The sequence below is a fragment of the Halyomorpha halys genome, unplaced genomic scaffold, assembly GCF_000696795.3.
Source record: "Halyomorpha halys isolate HHAL.00 unplaced genomic scaffold, Hhal_1.1 Scaffold1164.1, whole genome shotgun sequence".
Lineage (NCBI taxonomy): Eukaryota > Metazoa > Arthropoda > Insecta > Hemiptera > Pentatomidae > Halyomorpha > Halyomorpha halys.
The window spans coordinates 10,468-15,799 of record NW_027115560.1 but is presented as its reverse complement, the minus strand read 5'-3'; positions in this window follow the sequence as shown (position 1 = coordinate 15,799).

Sequence of the window (5,332 nt, the reverse complement as noted above, 5' to 3'; positions counted from 1 at the left end):
TGGGTGTGCCACAAGAGTCCGGTTTAACCTTGAGTTGATTTTAGATGCGCCGTTTTGGTAACCCAGGCTAAAAAGATATATAACTCCATTCATTAAGGACATTAGCAATTAATGAATAAAATATATAAGTGAAAATTCTAAATGTATTTGGAATATAATCTAAACAGTTTAAGGAGAAAACCCACATTCTATATATTTGTAAAATTCTTTAAAGAATGTTTAATTAAATATATTGTTTTTTCAGCGATGTTTCGTCTCATCAGCCAGCAGTTTTAATTATCTATTAAACACATTTTCACTATTACATTCTAAATTAAATAAACAAGTATTCGCCAAAAATTATAACTTTATTTCTTCTTTTATTTCTGAAACAATGTGGTCGTCTGATTTTTACTAAGGAATTTCCACTATTACTTACCTAAACTGAAGCATAAAAAAAAGTTTTATCTTTTCTCTTTTTTTTCGCAATTTTTCTTTTTTTTGAATATCTTAAAATAATTTCTACCAAGAAATTTCAACTAATACATATCTAAACTGAAGTATAAAAACAAAAAATATTAATTTTCCAGAAATTTAATTTTTTTTTTCTCGCGATTTAACTTTATTTTGAATATCCTAACACAACTTTTACTTAGGAATTTCAAATAATACATACCTAAATTGAAGTATAAAAAGAAAAATTAATTTTCCTGAAATTTTATTTTTCGCTTAAGGAAGTTATGTTCATTAATTAATTCAAGTTATTTAACCTATATTTTTATTGAAAATTAAAAAATATATTATGGTTATCATTTAAATATTGAGCATAGAACATAGAATAAATATAGAATTCTTATGCAGTAACTATTTCACTACAGAGTTTCTCTACAGCTCGATGAGAGGTGTATCCCTTAGCCTTCTCAAGTGGGGTTTCAGAGAACCCATTATCGTACAAATTAATAATTGAATAAACTACCAAAGTGGATTTTAATGAAAGTGTAAATTTCTGATGAAGTAATAAAATATTGTAAAGTAATTATTACTTTAAAAACTATTCTCTTTCACATTTTACATATATTTGAAAATTCACAAAGCAACCAATTCCTTTTTTTTAAGTTGGTTAATTATAAAGGTAGAAGTATTTAATTTATTTTTTTATGATATCTTGAATTTTAATTTTTTTTTTTTCGCACCACACCAAATTTTTTATCATTACCTACATATTTTGTTATCCTAATTTCAATTTCTCATAATTTACATTTTCTCTCGCACTTTTTTATTTATGTTTGTTTCTTTATTTACGACAGCACTGTCTGATTATTAATGACTTTTTTTATCATTTGTTTTGGATACTTTGTTGTAACATCTATATATAGTTCCAAGTGTGTTTATTTTTTTCTCTGAATGATGGTTGTTATCTCGTGTTTTGTTTTCAGCCTTGATGATTGCCTGAAATTCAGGTCGGAACGTCGACACAAATAAAATAAGTTTTGCTTATTTGTGTATCATTACTATCCCCATCCCCGACCATCTTCTCATATGAGAAGCTCAAGTGGTCGAAGATCGCGATGCTTTATTGGACTGCCAGAACCCCTATAGCAGAAGAGCTATGACTGAGGCTGAAGGAAAAAAATAATGTAAATTGCAGTAAAATGTTATATTTTTATATTTCTACAGTTATCAAACCATTTATTTAATAATCATGAGATAGTTGACCGAGGATGACTTATACTAGGAGATGGTTGGGGGTTACGGTCAAAATAAAACACAAATAAGTTTAAGTAACTTATTTAATCGTGCCAACGTTTCGGCAAGAATTTCTAGCCTTCATCAGCGCTAAGAAAAGAACAATATAGAGAAAAAAAAAGGAAAATATAAACAGAATGACAAACTGAATAATTGTACTGAATAGAATTAATAAAATAAAGTGATAAAAGAAGTGGAAAATAAAATGTACACATAGGTAATTGTATAAGTAGGTAAAATAACATAATTAAGGAAATTAAAAAAAACGTCCACTTTGTAACATATTATTTCACTTTTTAAACTTTTTCTAACACATTTGTCGTCACAATCTCATAACCTTTCCTCTTTTTAACTGTTTTTAAATACTCATGACACTTTTTCATGTTCTGGTACTTCGTCACCCTTGTAACATATATATATATTTAACATTTTCTAAAACCATTTGTCGTCACCCTCTCACATGCTTTCCTCTTCTAAATATTTTCTAATTTTTACTTTATATTTTTTAACCACGAAACGGCCGAATTTCTAGCGGTTACCGCCCCAGGTAAGATTTGAAGCTAACAGCCCAGATGAAGGCTAGAAATTCTGGTCGAAACGTTGGCACGTTTAAATACGTTACTTCAACATATTTGTGTTTTATTTCAACCGCACCCCCCAACCATCTTCTCCTCATTTATTTAATAGATTTGATAAATTAATTTTTATCTTTTTTTGAATATACGGCTTGGACCAACAGTCAGCGCCTCTGTTAATCAATAATCTTTCTCGATATTGTAAATATTTCCAGTCGGTTCTTCAAACCTCAGCTGCCAAACTGTCCTAATTTGATTTCCTGACAACAAAACATTAAACAAGGGTTGTTGTGGTTCGGACTTATTCCACAGACCTCAGCAACCATACAATTATACTTTCGATACCCAAAAGAGGTAAGAAAATGTACTATGGTGTGATAATATCGATAGGTCTCAGGAAATCAAATAAACCCAATTTCCTAGTTCCCTGCCTCCAATATATACTAACGGAAATATTTTTTCCCTGTCTGTACTTGGTCAGTCTATAGCACCACAGTCTTAGTTTCATTTATTTCATTTCTTATGTACAGGAAATAAAGTAATTTTATTTTTGACTCTACATTATTTACCATCTATCATCTTTACCTATACCTATGCAAAAAGAAAAAGTTAAAATTTTGCCACATGAAATATTAAAAGTAGTTTTCTGAAAACTTTTGAAATTGGAGTTAGTTAGTTTGTCAGTCACCTAGAGTCACCTCTAATTTGGTAAGAGAGTGTAAACAAGGCTTGGAATCACTAGCGTGCTTAAAGAAGCTTCAGCTTGTGTGGGTCACAGAACATAAGGGAATCAAATCACAGGTAATGGAAAAGCTGATCAGCTTGCTAGAAACGGGGCTGAGTACCCTCGTATAGGACCAGAAATGGTCCTACGCATCTCTAAAATGCATCAGAGAAAAGTAGTTCTTGATTGGACATGGAAGAACGCCGGGAAGGAGTGGAGGGACTGTATAGGCCTGAGACAGGGCAAGATTTTAATAACTAAACCCTCGACTTTCAAAACTAAGTGGCTGCTAGGCCTTAACAGAAACGAACTCCGATTATTAATAGGAGTCATGAGAGGTCACTGCAGACTTAAAAGACATCTCAAGATATGTGGAGTGATTCATAATGGAACCTGCTGCTTATGCGAACAGGCCCCAGAGACTGCCTTACATTACATAGCAGATTGTGGTAGATATACGTCATTAAGATACAGGCTATTAGGCTCTGATAGAATTAAAGGAAATGAGGCTTCCTCTATAGATTGGGAGTCCCTTTTGAATTTCATTAGAAAGACTAAAAGGTTCGATATAGAGGAATAAGATACATAAAGAGTCATTCCATTGGTTTGTCCTGGGATGGCAAAAAGGACCAATAGGCCCACTTGTCGGACTTGTTCACCCCACCATTACCAGTACCAGTTAATTTGTCTATTGAACAATTAGTGTGGGGAAGTATTACCGCAGTGAATAATATAAAAATATCTTTCCTAAATATTGTGTGATGCGTGCATCGAACAAGTTTGTGTAATTATTTCTCTGTATTGGTTTCGCTAAGGTTTATAATAAATACTTAACTCATTTGACTGCTGCAACTCTTCTGTGACCTCCAATGAACCGTAAAAGCCACCTGCTTACTCAAACGAGCTTAGGTAGCAGTGGCGAGGGCAAGAACGGCTAAGTTAAACAAACTTGGACTAAGTGCCTCAGCTGGCAGGTTATCACTTGGACATTAATCTCTCCAGCCACTTAGTGACATCTGATTCCATCTCGCTAATACTAATGGAATCTCCTCTCCAGCCCCTCTAATGTATAATATTTGCATTTCATATCAGTATTAACATTTATGTAAAACGGCAAACTTCAATTGAAATGTTTATGGCGTAATTAAAGATAGAAATTAGAGTTGATGTCTTGGCGGGTGAAGTGTCCTAATTGGCAAAGAAATAATATTCTAGAAATTCTAAAAAATATGTCATTTTCAAAAATATGAAAAAATTATGGGTCTTTGTTAATTTTTTTAGTAAGCTGAAAAGATGAAGAAAAAGTTCAAACATAGTACAACATTACTTAAGAAAATATGAAAACAAATTTATTTTCAAAACAAAAAGATTTATGATATTATGTCTTATGAAACCACGTGAAACTACCGATTTCAATAAAACTATTTTTGTGATACTAAACATATTAGATATGTGTCTAAGGATTCTTCCCAATGCTCCCTTAGAGCTCATAAAAAAAATTAAATAATTTTTGAATGTTATCGTAATCATCCTTTGTTCTGCTTGTATTCAATAGTTATTATTGTTGGCGTATTAAATGAGTTTAAATGTATTCAAATTTATAAATTTCGAGACCCTTAAATAAGAATTTTTAAATAAATCAAAGATTATAAATTTGTAGACTTGATTCTAGAAGAATTTTTATTTTCTGCTGATGCTCTATGTTAAAAAAAATCATAACTTCCCACAACTTTCTTCAACTCCATCGTTACTATAACTGTAAGAAAGCTGAATTGTTACTTTATCAATTAATATTGTTCCAAGTCCGACGGTCCTGAAATTTAAAATTTATTCCAAATGCTTACAACTTAAGATCTGTTTCGTACAAAGAGATGATTCAACATGTGCCTATTGGATTTTGACAATCCCTTTTAGATAATCCCTTCCAGCCCTTAAAATATGGAACATGTATTTGCAAAACTCATTTTATTTGATGCCCTAGTTCAGAGGAAAATAAAAAAAATTAGTTTAGTATCAAAATGTCTCTATTGCAAAGCGGAAAATAATTTTAAAAAATTAGATATTATTTAAAGATGAATACCAGATATGTTAACAGTAATAAGTAGAGAAATGATAAAAAATAATACATATTACCAAACAGATATATTAATTAACAAAGAAATTATATTAACTGATCTAGCAATAAGCTTATAATAAATGAATTCACTATTTCTTAATACTATTTTTTTTTATCACAACCCATACCACCTTCTAATTCACACACATAATTTAATACATTTTGTATAATGTAAAATATATATTATATATA